General features: G+C 47.0%; 1 protein-coding gene across 1 annotated transcript in view; it reads left to right on the forward strand.

The window, feature by feature from the left end:
• LOC129382702 (uncharacterized) overlaps positions 1–19,248 on the forward strand; it is a 674,466-nt gene that overhangs the window by 371,817 nt on the left and 283,401 nt on the right. The gene's annotated exons all lie outside the window — the stretch shown is intronic.

Here is a 19,248-nt window from a genome sequence, read left to right on the forward strand (position 1 = left end):
AGTCGACGCAAACAACTATCCAACGGTTTCCCTTGGCTGATTTTGGAAAAAGGCTCACGAAATCAATGCCCACTTGTTGGAAAGGCATGCTTGGAGGTGGGATCGGCTGCAGGAGACCAGCTGGAACAGTACATAGCCGTTTGTGGCGCTGACACTGCACGCAGCTGGCCACATATGTCTCAACAGACTGTCGGATTCCAGACCAATAAAAGCGTTCCTGAATCCGGTAGAGGGTCCTCGCCGAACCTAAATGGCCAGACGTAGGGTCGTCCTGCATAGCACTCAGAATCGCTGTGCGAAGGCTCTGCGGCGCTACTAGGGGAAAACCTGCGCCAGTGCTGGAAATGTTCTTATTCAGGAGTCCATCATGTACACAGAAATGGGTTGCTGTCGTCGAGGCGGTTGTAGCGGTGAAGAGCGGTGTTAATTTAGCGTCTTTTCGCGGTTCGGCTTTGAAGCAGTGGAAGTCTGGAAAACTCCGCGACACAGAAGCCACTAGGTGATCAAAGTCGTCAGTGCCACAGTCCGCAGTGCTAAGTGGCATACGGGAGAGGCAGTCCGCATCAGCGTGTCGTCGACCGATCTTATAAGAGACGGTGAAGCTGTATTCTTGCGCTCGGAGCACACAGCGCGCAAGGCGGCCACAAGGCTTACGAAGATTCACAAGCCAACACAATGAGAAATGGCCGGTGACCACTGTAAAGAGTCGTCCATACAGGTAAGAAGGAAACCGCTGAACCGCAAATATTACCGCGAGGCATACTTGTTCCTTGACTGTGTAATTCTGCTCGGGCCTACTTAATGAGTGACTCGCATATGCGTCGACGTGTTCGCGGTCACCGTAGCGTTGAACAAGGACGGCCCGAATACCTTTGCCGCTGCCATCCGTATCGAGTTCCATCAGAGCTGAAGGACTGATGTGTTGGAGAACCGTTGGTGACGTCAGCAGAAACTTCAACTGACGAAAAGAAGAGTCGCACTCCGGAGTCCACTTAAAGTGGGTGTCCTTTCGTAGCAGGCATGTCAGAGGATACGCGACGTCGGCGAGTTTAGGAATAAAGCGATAGAAATAGGAACAAAGTCCCAGAAAACTACGGTGCTCCTTTACAGAGCGTGGTGCACAGAACGCTTCAAGGGCTGCTGTTTTCAGGGGATCACGGCGGGTTCCGTCCTTGTCGACGAGGTGCCCAAGCAGAAGGGTTTGGCGGTCTCTGAAGTGGCATTTCTTGGAGTTTAAAACTAGGCCAGCGTTCCTGGTGCAGTTCAGGACAATATCCAGGCGCGAGTTGTGTTCGCTGAAGGTGCGGCCAAAGATGACGACGTCGTCGAAATAGCGCATGCAGATGTTCCACTTCAAGCCGCGCAGAATAGTGTCCATAAATCGCTCGAAAATTTCCGGAGTGTCGCACAATACAAATGGCATCACATGAAATTCAAGGAGCCCGTCAGGGATTACAAAGGCAGTGTTGTGTCGGCGATAGCGCGCCTGATAAGCAGACTGCTGTTAGTGCGCATGTGCGCACAAGTGTTTATAATGTCGTGCTATGTGCGCTAACCACTAATTCCTGATGCACCCATGAACGGCTGCTTGAGCATGAACGGCTGCTTTGCTGCATGAAAGGCTGAAAGGCTGAATGAATAAACACCGTTTTCCCGTTGGAACCCTTGCCTGATCACCCACTGGCAAAGACATCACACTGGCGGCGAAGATGGGATGAAGGCAGCAGTCGGTTTGGTGAAAAAGGCAAGTCTTTTCGAAATCGGCCTCAGTTGAAGTTGGATCTTGAAGAGTGCTGATTTTTTTCTGCTGTCTGTGCATGGATAACAAAGAAGCCACAACAAAGTCGACTGAACAGCTTGGCCAGATAGAGTCGTTTCAGGTTACCGCAAGTGACTGGACGGCATACAAGGAGAGGTCGACATCTTTTCTGATTGTCAACAAGGTTCCTGACAGTGACAAGACGCACGCATTCCTCAGCATCATTGACCCGCGGACGTATGGGTTGCTGAAGTCGTTGAGAACGCCTGACCGGCCGTCGACCGAACGTTTCAAACAGCTGAAGAGCAGCTTGGACACTCACCTGGCCCCAGTGCCGTCCATAATCGGCGAACGAGCCAAGTTTTACCGCAGAGCACAGCATGAAGGCGAGCCCCTGCCTGAATATATTGCAGAACTTCGCAAGTTCTCTCAGACCTGCTAGTTAGGGGCCAGTTTAGACGAAGCGCTGCGGGATCAATTCGTTTGCGGACTCCTCCGTGAGGATTTTCAGCGAGTACTTTTTACCGAGGGCGACACATTGACGTTCTCGTGTGCAGTGGACCGCGCCCTGACCATGGAAGCAGCCCCGGAAGAATGTCATCGAGACTCGAGTCGTGGAGTCACTGACCACACAGCTGCCCAAAGTTGAAGAAGACAGTAAAGAGGCACATGCTGATCTGTACGAGGTGCAAGCGGGAGCTGGTATGCCGCTACTAGTTTGTGACCGCTACGGTTCCCCGAGCCACACTCATGCAGTGTGCCCTCACCTTAACGATACCTTTTTTTTAAGTGTTTGAAGAAAGGACACATTCAAAGAGCCTGTCGGAGCAGCAACTGGCAATATCATGACGGGTATAAGAAAAAACGGACCCTGAAAATGCTAAACGTGGTGACACAGGCGCCGACTATCAGCATTTTCAAACAAGGGGCTGCCAGCCGCGCTCCCATTTTTGTTAAACTAAATATAAATGAGGCACTCGTAGAAATGCAACTGGACACAGGAGCTGCGGTGTAAATCATACCTTTCATACAGTTCAAGAAGCAGTTTCCGTCTACCAGCTGGCGATCAACTGACGTCACCCTACGCACTACACCGGAGCACTCGTCCGACCTTGTGGCGTCGCGGTTGTCGGCGTGCAGCATAGTGAACGGGCGGCGCAACTGCCGCTCTACCTCGTCGACCAAGCAGGACCACCACTGCTAGGACAAGAGTGGCTACACACACTACGTCTAGACTGCGACAGGATTTGGGGTCTGAACCACATTTCAAGGTCACTGTTTGACTCGTATTCCCGAACGAAGGAAAGGCTCGATTCTTTGCTAGTCAAGTACGAAACTCTGTTCAATGATGGCTTAAGTGCTATCGAAGACGAACAGGTCGAGCTGTTTTTGAAACCGGACCACCGGCCGAAGTTCCTAACAGCAAGGAATGTGCCGTTCGCATTGCAGTCAGCTGTAGAAGCCGAGATAGCAAAATTGATTGAACTAGGAATTCTCACGCCAGTGAATACAGCGGAGTATGCCGCGCCCGCAGTGCCCGTGATAAAGAAAGGTGCAGCATACGCCTATGTGGGGATTATAGACGATAAACCCGCTATTTGACATCACGCAATACCCGCTGCCTAAGATAGATGATCTATTGGAAGGGCTGGCCAGGGAACTGCATTTTACGAAGATCGATCTGAACGGGGCGTACCAGCAAGTATTCATGGCGGAAGAGTCGAAGAAGTACTTGACGTTAAACATGCAGATAGGTCTCTTTACAGTTAGCAAGCTACCTTTCGGAATGGCGTTACCGCCAGGTATTTATCAGAAAATAACGGACATGATGCTGAAGGACCTGAGCGGAGTGTGTTGTTTTCGATGAAATTCTAGTCAGGGGAAAAACCGCTGAACATTCGACAAACGTAGAGGCTCTCCTGAAACGTCTGTCAGAGCGAGGTGTCAGGGTGAAGAGAGAAAAATGTGCGTTTTTTTTTCAGAACGAGGTCTACTACCAGAGGCACAAAATAAATGCGGAAGGAATTGCTGCGTCACCGGCAAAACTGAGGCAGTTAGCAAGGCTGCCGCACCGACAACGCACCAACCACTGCACTCCTGCATAGGTGTCGTCATCTATTACGGGAAGTCCTTTCCTAATCTGTCAACTGTTGCTAACCCCTTTTACCGGTTTTTGCGGAAGGATGCTTCGTGGTGCTGGGACAACCGCTGACGCGCAGCGTTCGAGCAAATCAAAACAATGTTTTCATCACCACAGGTGCTGGCCCATTACGACCCGGATAGACCGTTGAAGCTGGCCTGTGACGCATCGCAGTACGGAGTAGGTGCCGTACTTCCCACGTTTTCGAGTACGGCAGGTCTAGACCGGTCGCTTTCGCATTGCGCACATTGTCCAAGTCGGAGAAGAAATGCAGCCAGTTTGAAATAGAGGCATTCGCCATTATTTTTGGCATAAAGAACTTTCACTAGTACATTTATGGTCGAGAATTCGCTCTAATCACGAATCATAAGCCGTTACAGCAAATTTTGGGAACAAAAACTGGGATTCCGCCTATTGCAGCTGCGCGATTATAGCATTGGGCAGTGACGCTATCGGCGTACAGCTACGACCTTCGCCATAAGAAGTCAGCCGATAACGCCGTCAAGGACGAGACTCAACAAAGCGAAGAAACTTTTTATACACTGCGACTGGCCTCCCTGCCAGTGTCAAGTAAAGAAATCGCGCGTGCCACGCAACGCGACAAAGAGCTAGTACAAGTAAGAGTTAATAAGTACAGGTTGGCCAAGATCTCTCGGTGAAGAAAGGCTGAAACATTACATCACCAGGCGCAATGAATTAACCTCGCATCAAGGATGCATTTTGCTGGGAACAGGAGTAGTCGTCCTCGCAAAGCTGCTGTGGGTAGTTTTGGACGAGTTACACGAGGGTCACCCGGTATAGCTCGCTGCAAGGCGCTCGCGCGAAGTTGTCTAGTGACCGTGTATCGAAGGGGACTTCGAGCGTATGGTGCAATCATTTGCAAATTATCAAGAACAACGCAGTGCCCCTAGGAAAGCACTATTGCACCCGTGGTCCTGGCCCACAGCGCCATGGCAGGGCATACACATTGATTTTGCAGGACCATTTCAAAAATCCATGTTTCTCGCAGTGGTCGATGCCCACTCCAAGTGGCCAGAAGTTTTCGTGACGCAGTCGACTACTACAGAGGCCACAATTCAATGTTTAAGAGATGTTTTTGCACGTTCAGGTTTCCCCGAGACAACTGTGTCGGATAACGGCCCGCAAGTCACAACGCAGGACTTCACACAGTTCGTCCGAGAAATGGGCTGCCGACACTTGCAAACAGCGCCCTACAATCCTCGCGCAAATGGGCTCGCGGAATGTTTCGTGCAAACTCGCAAGAATGCGGTACGAAAGGATTACACGCGCCAACCACTCAAGGTAAAGCTAAACGAGTTTCTACTCGCCTATCGAAGCACTCCTCACGCTACAACGCACGAGGCGTCGGCCAACTTGTTGTTGGGTCGACGTTTGCGTACGCACCTTGACGTGCTCACACCCGTGGTTGGGGAGAGGGTGGCTTACGAACAGTTCAAACAGACGCTGAACAGACCATGTCGGGTGCGCGAAGTGACTCTTTGTGATTATGTTCTGGCACGCAACTGCAGGGGACAGCCAAAATGGATGCCAGCACTAGTGATAGCTCAGACTGCACCAGTGTCTTTCAAGGTTCGTGGATCAGCCCCTTCAGGATGTTTTGAGCGGCGTCGTCAGAAGAGCCAGTTCTTTCAAACCACGAGAGTGCCTGTGGAAAACGTCGTTCAAGACGATGAGTTCTTCGTGGGGCCACACAGCGACCCCGGATTGGGACCACCACTTTCAGTACCACCAGCTAGTGTTTCTTCTTCACTACTGACGTCGCAGGCTGACACTTTGCAGGGCGACGAGGATCAACGCTACCCAATTCCAAATCGTCGACCACCTGATAGGTTCCAAGCAGGAACGTGAACTTTCATAGTTCCATAATAAAAGCGGAGGAAGTGTTGTGTCGGCGATAGCGCGCCTGATAAGCAAACTGCTGTTAGTGTGCATGTGCGCCGAAGTGCATATAACGCCGTGCTATGTGCGCTAACCGCTGATTCCTGATGTAACCATGAGCCCGTATGCTTCGGGCAATAAAAACCATTTTCCCGTTGGAAACCTTGCCTGATCACTCACTCGCGGAGACATGACGCTTGTCATGACACTTGTCTCCTTGTCGTCAGAATGCATCACAATTTGCCAATAGCTGGATCGTGAACCTACTGAGGGGAAATAAGAGTCGGAACGAAGGCAGTCCATTGCGTCATCAATACGTGGGAGTGGGTACGCGTCCTTTTTTGTTAGAGCATTCAAACAGCGATAGCCGAAGCAAAATCTCCAAGTTCCACCTTTCTTTTTTAATGAAAATCACTGGAGCTGCCCACGGTCTCGCTGACTCTTGTACGACTGCTTTTTTATCATTTCGTGCACTTGTTCGTAAATGATCTGGCACTCCGATGGTGAAATGCAATATGGCTTTTGTCTAATCGCATTTGCCCAGCCGGTGTGGGTGGTATGGCGTGTTCGAGACGCGCGGATTGCACCTATTTTGTCCGGAGCAATGTTGAATACCGAAACGTCACACTGTCCTCTTTACTTATCTGAAATGGTCGAATAAAATGTCGTTTTGTGGTGATGAACTCTTTAGTAATCGCGCAAGAAGCGTGGCCGTGCAGCAGGTAAAGTGGTGGCCATGCGCGAGCCGAAGGGAAGCGGTACGAGGCGTAACCCCGGCTGGGGAAGAAGTTGCCTACAAGATCGATCGAGAAGCACCACCGGAGGTTCCGGAAGGCGCTTACAAAATTATTATTTGCCCGAAAGGAGTATTAATCGCATCGTGGATGAAGCTGGAAGACTGCGCATGCTCGTTTACTTGGCCCAGGCGGCCAGGGACAAAGCAAAGGCTGCAGACGAAGACGTAGCATCACGAAATCTGACGCAGCAGTCGATCATGATAGCTGCACTAGACGCGGCGCGAGCAGGCAAGTACGCTGCAATCACGGCACTTCGGGTCGGTGGATCGATGGTCGAAACGAAGGTGTATATTGCCGTGCAAGAAAACGGAGGCCAATACGGGATCGACGACCTTCTGCTAGATGCAATTCACGAGGAAATGCTCGATGCACTTAGAACAAATGAGAAAAACCCGTTGGTCACTGGAGTCAGAAGACTTGGTGCGAAACCCAAACGGTATTGATCCTGTTGAAAAACTGGAAAGTGCCGATGGAAGTTTACCTCTGATGCTGCCCTACATGCCGCTAGAGAAAAACATGAAGTGTGCGTCACCTGCGGGAAACTTGGACATCGGGCGGACGTTTGCTCGAACCCCAGCGGTATCAAATATCGTACGTGCGAAGCGGCGAACCCGCATCCAAATCAGAACTGCGAGCCTCCATGCTTTCTATGTAAGAAAGCCCACCCCCTAGGCGACGACAAGTGCCGGGAGATATAACGTATGTCGTACATAACTAAGAAAAAAATATGGGCGAGGGAGGCTGACAAGAAAAGCTCCAGGCGCAAGCTCCGCTTCAAGGCAAACCGCATGCTAACACCTCGGCACCAAGAGAGGAGCACCGAGGCAGAGCAAGGGATGCTACCAGAGGCCAGGCGGGGCAGCAATCGAAAACGAGAAGCAGTTCGAGACCCGGAAGAAGGTCGAGTTCGTGGGCAGGAGAGGGCCGCCAGAAGACTCCAGCCAATGGCCGGCTGACCAGGGACGAAAACCTGCGGACCGGGTCTGGGGCCACGGCCGGCCGCCCAGGTGCCCCGAGAACACGTGGTGCAAAAGAAGAAGAAAATACCAAGTTGGCAAACTTTAGTAGCAATGGCTCCCAGGCTAAAAAAGATGAGATCAGCTTACTTAGGAAAGAAATAGAGGAGAAGAAGAAAGCAAACATGAGTTTAGAACGACTGCTAAGGGAAACTCAAAGTCAGATAATCGCACTAAAACCAGAGAAGGGCCCCGTAGAGGCTGCCGAAAAATCCAACACCCAAGTCACTCCTCCTACTCTTGGGCCAGTTACATCTGGACAGGAGGAAGAGTAGATTAATGTTGATTTTACGAGAAAACCTCCTTGCAAACGCAAGACGGGGGAGACCCAACTGCTGGCGATCTGGCAAACGGAAGTTCAAACGGGGCTAATGAAAATAGACAAGGAGAACGAAATCATCAATGCAAGACAGCGGCAGAATGCAGGACCCGTTGCGCGACTACAGTCATAAAAACCAACAGTCTTGCAAGACGGGCGCCCTAAGCGCGTCGATGGATACCTTAGGCATGACAATAGCTAGGCTGTGCTAGAAAATCAAGGCAATAGAAGCGATTCTCCTAATAGAGATGGATAAACGTTCGGGTAAGAAAAATACCTCCACGTTATGGCAGTGGAATTGTAGGGGGTAACGGAGGAAACGAGCGTTCGTGCAACAATACATCCACCTACAACAAGAGGCACCTGTAGCTATAGCAATGCAGGAAACGGGTAAGACCCCTGTAAGATTATCGGGTTACTAAAGCTTTGACGGCGGCAAGGGGGATAAATCCCGAATTGCCGCCTTCGTTAAGCTACACGTAGCAATCATAGTCCATGATATCTCCCCGATCGAGGCAGAGGCTGTTCTCGTCGAGATTGTCACGGGAAAAACATAGAGACAGCATATTCCTGCTGAATGTGTACAGCACACTCAGGCAGAAATAAAATTCTCTTCACTAATTTATTCCGCAAAGCACTCAAACCCGCAGATGGGAGACCTCTCATCATTATGGGAGACTTCAAAGCGGCTCATCAGGAATGGGAATATACATACGGAGACCCCAAAGGTAGACAAATTTTTGAGGATATACAAACGCTAGGGCTTACTCTACATACAGACCCATGCGTCCCTACGCGCAGAGGCAAAAGTATACCCAGGGCCACTGCAGCCGCCGTTACGATAAGCCATATGGCGGGAACAGTAAGGTGGAGAAGCTCACGCTAGGAAAAGGCGTCAAGACTCGCCCCATCAAACAGCTGGAATTAACGGAGTGAGATAAATTCAGAGACATGAAAGGAGGTTTCACAGCTGGACGATATCTACAATATGGACGAGTGGACAAACTGCCTTACAACAGTCATAGGGCAAGCGACCTTAACCGTAGAGGATGAGGATGCACCCCCAGCGCTAGACAGCAAACTGCTGAACATGTGGAGCAGAAAGGGTAACCTGGAGAAAAGGCTCAAGACACAACGATGGAACAGGAATATCAGGCACCAACTAGCCAGGCTAAGTAAAGGAATCGAAACGTATGCGATTGAGCTCAACGAGCACAATTCGTACAGCAAGTGCGATGAGATGGAACCCAATATGAGTCTCTCCAAAACTCCAGAGCTCATTAGTGACCTCCCGGAGGCATATCTTGGAAAGGCCGAGAGCGAGGTGTTTAAGCACTACGAGGGACATCCCAACCCACATCTCGATGCACCCATCGCCACAACAGAGGGTAGAGCAGAACTTAACATCAGAAAGAGATCCCCGGCCTACGGTCCGGACGGGATAACGAACACAGCTCTCAGGAATCTAGACGATGAATGTATCATCGCACTAACCAAATACATGAACCAGGTGTGGGAGAAAGAACTCCCAAATACACGCAAACAGGGGGACATAGTCTTTATTCCAAAGCCAGGCAAACTACCCGGCTTGAACAACGTGCGATCAATCTCCCTCACCTCATGTGTAGGGAAATTGATGAAGCATGTTGTTGAAACGAGACTGACCAGGTACATGGAGGAAAACGATCTCTGGCCGCTTGAAATGCTTGGATTCAGGCCAGGGCTCAGTACACAAGTTGTCATGTTCAGACTTTAGCATGACTTCCTAGACTGATACGACTCAACTGACACAAGGGCGATCCTTGGTCTCGACCTCACCAAGGCATATGACAACGTTAGACTCAAGGCTATCTTAGCAGGCCTCAAAGAAGAAGGTATGGGACATAGGAGATATGCATACATCAAAGACTTTGTCACAGAAGGAGGCGAATATAAAATTTCTGAATTTAAAATCCCCTCTCTTCACATTTGAGAGCAAGGGGACCCCGCAAGGGTCGGTGCTATCACCGTTCTTCAACATAGCGATGAGGGGACTCCTGGAGGAAATGAATAACATTAAATCGATAAAATTTAGCATGTACCCGCATGATATCACCATGTAGGCTAACAGTGGGAGTAACGCAGCCATCGAAGTTAAAGTACAGATAGCGGCGAATACGGTGGAAGATGCGGAATATGGTGGGAGATGCGGCCAGCAGAGGCTTGGCGTGCTCGCCACAGAAATCGGAGCTAATAATCGTTGAGTTAAAACATCAAAGGGGACACGCTGGAAGCAGCACACCCATCAATGTTTTCGTAAACGGAACTTTGGTTCCCAAGGCGGGGGAAATCAGAATTCTGGGCACGTATATACAGAGAAATGGATAGAACCTCACGACAACGAAGATGTTGGAAGGATACGCTCCGCAGGTCACGGAGATCTTTAGGAGAGTTGCATTCAAAGGCAGGCGCCACAAGGAGAACAGCCTCCTTAGACTCATGCAATCCTTTATTACCAGCCGAATACGGTATGCCACACAGTATCTTGTGTTTAAACAAAAAGAAAAAGAGGAAATAGATGCGATCATTAGGAAGAGCGTTGAGAGAGCCCTAGGGCTCCCAGGCTCGACCTCGACAGACTTCCTTCTCAGAATGGGGGTTCGCAACACGCTCGTTCACCTCACTCAGGCACTACGAATATCTCAGTATGAAAGACTAGGCCAGTCCAAAAGAGGGAGAAAAATAATGGAAGGGGTAGGGATCACATGCGACAGGGGCGCCCCGATTGGGAAGGAGGACAATCCATTGGACTTGCGTAAAGCTCCCAAATTGCCCCCCTACCTAAATTTATGCATCCTATCTACAAGAAAGGGAGGAGAGCTCACAGGGCTAAATCTCTACTAATTAAACTTAAAAACATGCCGGCGCATGAAGGACCGTGCGTGGACGCCGCTTACGATAGAGTCGGGGCTGCGGTATCGACGGTAGTTGATGACCACGGGTACGTTAAGATAGCGTGCTCCACGTGCGCGAATAGGCGTGTACAGCCCAGGAGGTTGTAGTAGCGCTCGCTTGTGCGGGTACAAAAGTGGTATTCATATTATGCGACAGCAAATTAGGCGTCCAAAATTTTAGCAAAGCGAGAATCTCGGAAGAGACCCTCCAAATTCTACTCAAAACCCTCCTAAGAGGGACATCTTTTATCCGGATTCCGGCCCATGAAGAAGTCCCAGGTGACGAAGCCACTCATGAGCTCGCAATAGCACTCGTATCACCGGGCAACTCTAGAGCAGGCAGTTCCAGGGATCGAAGATAAGATCATCGCGTACAGGAAAATTGTAGGTCATTACAAAGCCGAAAGAAGAATCGTTCAGCCTCCGCATGGGTCTCTCTCTGCGGAAGACGCTCGAATTTCGCGAAGCCTCCACGGAAACAATTATACATCACCAGACTGGATCTACTTAACTCAAACCAGGGACTATAACGACGCCCTCTGCAAAATTTGTAAGGAGAAAGGTACGCTAGACCATGTAATATGGGAGTGTGCTGGCTCTTCAGGGGCCAAGGAAAAGATTGACAGTAGAGAAGCCTGGGAGTCCCTGCTCCAGAGGGAGGCCGAAGACGACCAAGGTCGATCAATCCGCCTGGCCGTTGAGGCCGTCAAGAATCACCGTCCTCAACGCCCGGGGACTGCTTCGTGCTCCCCCTCTACCTACGTGTAGAGTAAGAGGTGGGTACCCCAACTCGGTGGAATAATAAAGTTTTCAATCAATCAATCAATTGGCGTGGAATAGAGGACCGTTGCAGATGGTGAAACGCGGTGTGTGATGGTGTAAGGTGCTTGATGTCATATCTGTCGAAGGGTCTGCGTTGAAATCGAAGAGCGTGGCTACCCATTTGTGTTTTTTTTCTTTTTCCGTAGACAAGTTTGGGATAGCCAGTGGCAATGCCTCTCAACTGCTGCAATTGTCAACGACCAAACATTGTCGTTAAGTTTGTTTCCAGGAACGTTCGTAACCGTCTACTGCATAGTGCTAAACGTAACAGGTTAACGACATCGTCGCTTGGTCTTGAAAAGAACGAACCTGTGTACATCAATGAGCAGCTTTGTCCAGAGTACAATATCTTGCTCGGCAAAGCCATACAAACGAAGCGGGATAAAAACTGGAAGTTTGCTTGGGTGTCACAATCTGTGGTCCTAATGAGGAAGGTTGAAAATTCCACTGTGCTGCACATAAGAACTGAAGAAGACCTAGCCAATGTTGTCTGGTGTTCATATCTACAACTAGCTACTGGTTTTCGTCCTTATGGCATACTCAATTACCGAAGTTAACACCGAATTGCATGCAAAACCATGCATGTCTATACTTCACTGCAACATCAGAAGCCTGAATAGAAACAAAGATTTATTGTGCACATTTTTAGCGCAGCATCAGTTTTCTTACGTCATCATTGCGCTCTCCGAAACATGGCTACGAAACAGCGAACACATTCCGATTTCCGGTTATCATTTTCTATCGAACCCAAGACAAACTTCACCACGTGGCGGAGGTGTTGCTTTATGTGTTAGACAAGAAATAACCCTAATTGAAATGCCTCAATTGCTTATAAGTAATGATAACATTTAATCACTTTTTATCGCAATACCTACAGGCATGGTCATAGGCGTAGTCTATCGACCACCCAGTTCGATTTTACAACAGTGTTACAATGTTCTGGAAACCATTCTTTCCGGTTTGACCGATAGAAACTTTAACTCTGTAGTTGTAACCGGGGACTTCAACATAGACACTTACGGAGACCTAAATGCCGATCATTCTTTGTTGTTACAATCATTCAATTACAAGAACAGAATCTCTGAACCCACAAGAATTACAGCAACCTCTGCCACAATCATCGACCATATTCTATGCAATCATAATAATATTCTCGCAGGTGTATACAATACGAGTATAACAGATCACTCTCCTGTCTTCGCATTGATGCCTAATGATGGAAGCATTGCTAGGAATGAACTAAATCCACGCACAGGTCGAATAAATTATTCACTGCTTCGTGATAAAATTGAGAAAATAAATTTATCTGACGTGGTCACTGCAGACAACGATACCTAATGTGACAAGCTACTGAAAACCCTCTCCCGTGTCATCTCTGAATGCAAAACAACCAATCATCGCAGGTACGAGCAGCCGTTATGTCCATGGATGACTAAGACTATATTAAGCGCCATTAGGGAAAGAGACACTTGGTATCAGAAGTGGAAACAGCAAAGACATAATAAGTACTATTTACAGCAGTTTCGTAGCTCCCGCTATTTCGTCGTTGCAATCATTCGTCACAAGAAAAAAGTGTTTACCGCGCAAATGATCCGTAAGGCTCAGGGTAATTCTAGAATGATGTGGGACATTATTAACAATGTGATTAGTGCACCTGTGAAAAGGCTCATTGCTCCTGGCTGAATTGACACCGAAAAAGTTTATGAGTTTAATGCATTCTTTGCTAACGTTGGGCCAGTTCTAGCTGACTGTATAACTCATCAGACATGCGATGTTAATTGCCCGTTAGTATGCAACACATTTTGCCTTAAACCAATAGAATATATTCTAGTACAAAATATATTAACCAATATGAATGCTAACAAGGCGGCTGGTCACGATGGCATTACTGTCAAAGTTTTAAAAGATAGCGTTGACCTCCTCTGCCGTGTTCTTACAACCATATTCAATCTTAATATCGCACGCGGTACATACCCTGAAACTCTAAAGATTGCTAAAGTATCTCCTATATATAAATGCGGTGATAATAATGACCCTGGAAGTTATCGACGAATTTGTTTTGAGTATTATTAATACCGTATTTGAGAAGGTTATTTCTATTCAATTGAAAGAGTACCTGAGCACAAACAACAATTTAAATGAATCTCAGCATGGCTTCAGAACCGGTCGTTCTACGACCTCAGCAGTACTAGATTTGTCGCAGCATATAAACGAAGCGCTCCATAATACTTAATTTGCCTTAGTAATATTTCTAGACCTCAAGCAGGCTTTCGATACAGTTATTCATTCCATACTACTAAAGAAACTTGAATACTAGGGTTTCAGTGCCAGTGCTTTCAACTTATTTTCTAGTTACTTAACCAACCGAGAGTAGTTTGTTGAAATTACTAACTTTACGTATTCGTATTCTTCTGTTAAAACTGGGGTGCCACAGGGGTCTGTCCTAGGACCAATTTTATTTTCTTTGTGTGTCAACAATTTTCCTTCAACTCTCACATCTGCCAAAGCGGTCATGTACGCGGACGATACTGCACTAGTGTTTACATGCAAAACACTTCCCGAAGTAATACAGATTGCTAACAAAGAATTAATCTGTTTCATCATGGTTTGGAGCAAATAAACTTACACTCAACAAAGCTAAAACTCATTACAAGATTTTTCATTCTAGGCGTAGTCATTTTAACAGTGCACCTCTGCAAATATGTCTTGATAATAGCACACTGGAGCAGGCGAACACAAATATCTGGGCGTGACACTAGACAGTAGTTTAAACTGGAAGCCACACATTGATAATGTATGTTCGAAGCTAGCGTCAGCGTGTTATGGGCTCTTAAAGGCGAGGGCATGCTTCGATATTTCTGTACTGAAAGTAATCTACTATTCTCTCTTTCATTGTCATATGACATACTGTTGCGAATCATGGTCGTCCACATTTAAAACATATTTGGATCCAATTTTGCGCATACAAAAGAGAGCGGTGCGGATAATGACGTTTTCTAGTCCATTCGAATCCAGCAGTCATTTATTTTGCAGGTTGAAAATACTTCCCTCTACCCTATACTCCGAAATGAAAGTTGCTATTTTAGGGAATGACATATGTCGCAATCACTAATTGTCGTTTAGTATATTTGTGATTCCTGCACGAAATACTAGATACGCTACTAACACAAATTTCAGTTTACCAGTTACCCGAAACACATACGGTCAAAGACTAATTAAGTATCATGGTACAAAAATATGGAACGCCTTACCAATAGAAGTGAAGAGTGCTAGTAACTTTTTGTTTTCCACAAAAAGAATATATCTCTCAAAAATTAGTTAAGAATGTTTCTCTGTCATTGTGGGGATATTTTCCAGTAATACTAGTCTATTGTTGCGCTGATGTATGTTTTTTTTTCCTCTTGTTTCTCATCCTGTACAATTATGTATAATCAATACGCATTTGTTCATCACCATCCTGATCGCCGTAGCACACACGCATGTATACCACATAGGCCCACATTAGCCTTGGCTATGGGCCCAACAGATCTTTGCTTATGTTGATGTGCAAATTTATGATGAAATAAATAATGTCTAACGTTTAAAATCTAAACTGACTAGGGAGCGCGAGAGGGCGCGATCCCGGAGCGCCTGCGCCTAGAGCGTTTGCCGCAGCGGGTGTCCCATTCTTAGAACAAGTGACCTCAGCGAGCTCGGAGTAGACGGGGTGTTTCATCACAGACAACTAGTGAAGGCGTTGGTACTCCGTTACCAAAGGAAAAAGTTGGTCGTAAAGATAAGGGCATAGTTTAAATGGGAGCTTTCCCTCTTATTCTCTGCACTCCTTGTTCCGACTGCTGTTTTTTGCTGTCTACTGTATCGGTGCGACCGTAGATGTGCCAACAAAACGCTATTGGGAAACCGGAGGTCGCTCGAGTGGCAGATGATGCACGTAAGCGCAGACGTGAGCTCCAGCACGTGGGCATCGATTTCGTTATGACGTAGTCATGACTTATTCCCAATCATACAATTTTGATGTTTACTGTCATATCATCGCTCATCCGTTTTGACTATGTTTTCGCAGAGTGTTGTCATTAGGGCACCCACCGAGAAGCATTTTAACATACCTCTGCTCTGATTCTTTCACTTTTATTAAAACGTAATCGTGCCTTCGTCTTCATTGCGTCACTGCATTACACTCACCATCGTAGCATCGTGGTTGTTGCATTATCACCGTCATAGACAGCATTCATTATTTTCTCCCTAAAGGCCCCTGCTTGAGGTGTTACATAAACGTGGGGGAACCACACGTACAAAATACACAATAAGTGGTCAGTATTACAGAGTAAGAAGCCGAAAAACATATCAGAAGTCTCATACCGTGGTGTTCCCATCGTTGGTCTGTCGCCGTCGTGATTGTTCTGCATTCGTCATTGCATCATACTATAGAGCTTTAGCGGTGCTGCGATGCGTTACGGTTAGTACAGTATTACCATGCTGGCGGTATGGCACACTAGACAGGAAGGGCTCTATGCCACAAACAGTAACGTGCCCATGTTGTTTTGCGAGCGGAGCTAGATCAAGCCATGACACAGCAAGAAATTCGCCATGGTCAATGAGACCATTATTCACATTCCCGCGTCTAAAATTCACGAAGCCTGAATCAGTTTCAAGGAAACTTGGCATACGACAAACCAAGATCTATGCACTGAAACATAAGCATGGTAATATACTCAGCAATCTAGAAGATATAGTAAAGGCCGCGGAAGATTTCTATACTGACCTGTACAGTAACCCAGAGGAATCAGGATACCTCCATTCTAAGCAGTAATAAATAGGATACAGAAACTCTTCCCACAACTAACGAAGAGGTCAGAAGGGCTTTGCAAGACATGAAATGAGGAAGAGCGGCAGCAGAACATGGAAAAACAGTCGATTTATTCAAAGGTGGAGGAGTCATAATGCTTGGAAAACTGGCGGCTCTCTATAAGAAGTGTCTATCGACTTCAAGGATCCCAGAAAACTGGAAGAATGCCAACAATAAATTAAAACACAAAAGGGAGACGTTAAAGAATTGAAAAATCATAGGCCCATTAGCGTACTCCCAGTATTTTATGTAATATTCACCAAGATAAGTTGCAACAGAATACGGGCAGCACTGGACTTTAGCCAAACAAGGAAACAGGCTGGCTTCAAAGGGATAGTCTCCAATAGATCGCAACCATCTCATTAATAAGCTAATCGAGAAATCCGCAGAGTACATTCAGAATCTCTATATAGCTTTCATAGAATAAGAAAAGGCATTTGATTCAGTTGAGATACCAGAAATCATAGAGGCATTACGTAATGAAAGGGTACAGACCACTTACTTAAATATCATGGAAAATATAAACATAGATTCCATAGCTACCTTGATTCTGCGCAAGAAAAGTAGGAAGATACCTATGAAGAATGGGTCAGACAAAAAGACATAATCTCTCCAATGTTATTCACTGCGTGCTTGGAAGAAGTATTCAAGCTAATAAAATGGGACGGCTTAGGAGTAAAGATCAGCGGTGAACATCTCAACAGCCTTGGGTTTGCCGATGACATTTTTCTATTCAGCAATACTGCATACGAGAGAACACAAATGATTGAGGACCTTAACAGAGCGAGTGCAAGAGTGGGGTTCAAGATAATTATGCAGTAGACAAAGAGGATCATGGAAAGCTTGGCAAGGAACAAGAGTTCAGGATCGCCAGACAGCCTCTAGTGTCTGCGAAGGTGTACTTTTACCTAGGTTAAATAACCACAGGGATCCGGGATCATGAGAAAAAAATTCACACAAGAATAAAAATGGCTTGGATTGCATACGGTTGGCATTGTCAGCTTCTGCCTGGAAGCTTACCATTTTCATTGAAAAGGAAGGTGTACAATCAGTGCATTTTACCGGTGCTGACATAAGGGGCACTAACTTGGAGACTGACAAAGAAGTTTGAGAACAAGTTAAGGACCGCGCAAAGAGCGATGGAACGAAGAATGCTAGGCATCACGTTAAGGAACAGTAAGAAAGCGGTTTGGACCAGAGAGCAAACGGGTTTAGCCGATATCCTAATTGGCATTAGGAGGGAAAAAATGGAGCTGGAGAGGTGATACAGTGCGTAGGTTAGATAACTGGTGGACCTTTACGGTTACAGAATGGGCACCAAGAGAAGGGAAGCGATGTCGAGGACGGCAGAAGACTAGATGACACGATGAAATTAGGAAACTCGCGGGTGCTAGTTGCAAACGCTTGCAACAAGCAAGAGTTCTTCTTCCTGCAGTGTGCATAAAACAGGCTGCTTCTGATGATGCTGATCTACCCTATCTCACAGTCACTTTTCGAAACCCCTATTTCGAAACCGCCAATATCACTTAATGTTCCGCTAAATGAGGTTCGATATCAAATAATGGTTCTAGCTTATTGCACTTCTTCTAGTAGGAGTACTTATTCAGTGCTTAGGAGAAAAAAAGGGCTATCAGCTGCTAAAACGCCCATGTATGGCAATGTGATTTTGCAATGTTACTTGATGGCCCTTTTACCAGCTTACCCAATGAAAACGGCAACAGCAACTTTTTGGCTCTTCGATCACGAATACAGTATTCATGGCGACTTCTGAAACGCAGTGGCATCTCAACAGATCTTACGTTCTTATGCCGTTTCATGAAAGATCCGCAGCGGATGTAGACGTTTCATGAAAAAATTAGGTACTTTCAATAGTCTGATTCAACACGGGTGGAGGAGACTCCAGAGCCACAGGACCATTATCAACGTCTGTTGATACTTGCCCAATGTTTGTCTTCTCTAGCGGGCGTTGCAATATTACGGTAGTACGGGAAAGACATAGGTAATCTAATGCAGCAGCAAGACCAAATGTTGTTCAATTTCCTTGTTTATGAAAATAAATGACCCCGTCCCATTCAGAAAACGTGGCTTGCAAATAAAAAGTCCCCTATCAAACAAAACCTTCTGCGCATATATGTGGTATTCGAAAACTGGATTTGTTCGCAAACTTCAGTGCTTTCTGTAACTGTTGCCGACGGCTCATTTTATGATAAAGAATAACACAGATCTCATACATCTATAGATATAGCAACTCGACGCCTTCCGATTTTTATCCAGAAACATCAAACAGCACTTTGAACGAAAAAGCCAACGCCCGTCTTCTGGAGAAGCGAAAAACGGCACCTAAATTTCCATTGGCCGCGATACCATGGCACGTGCGAGCCTCGACGGAGGAAGTTGGGCGAAAGCAAACCTGCTGCCGCGTTGGCGCACGAGGCGCTGCGTGCTTGGAGAGGGAATCGTCGCGATGTCATGTCACTCTCGTTCTCGGCAGCATCTGTTATCCGCGCGTTCCTTCACTTCGCAAGCACTCGCCACCACTCTTACTTCGCCTCTGTAATCTCCACAACGAAATTATTGTATAAAACGTAATAAATTCGAATGGAAAAGCATCGGCGGTTGTGAACAAGACACTTGGCTCAGAAGCCGAGTGCCTTACCCACTCGGTTAAAGCAGAGTCTCGTAGGTAGCAGGCATGTGCACTCTGCTTCATGACGTCG

The sequence above is a fragment of the Dermacentor andersoni genome, chromosome 6, assembly GCF_023375885.2.
Source record: "Dermacentor andersoni chromosome 6, qqDerAnde1_hic_scaffold, whole genome shotgun sequence".
In the NCBI taxonomy this organism is placed as follows: domain Eukaryota; kingdom Metazoa; phylum Arthropoda; class Arachnida; order Ixodida; family Ixodidae; genus Dermacentor; species Dermacentor andersoni.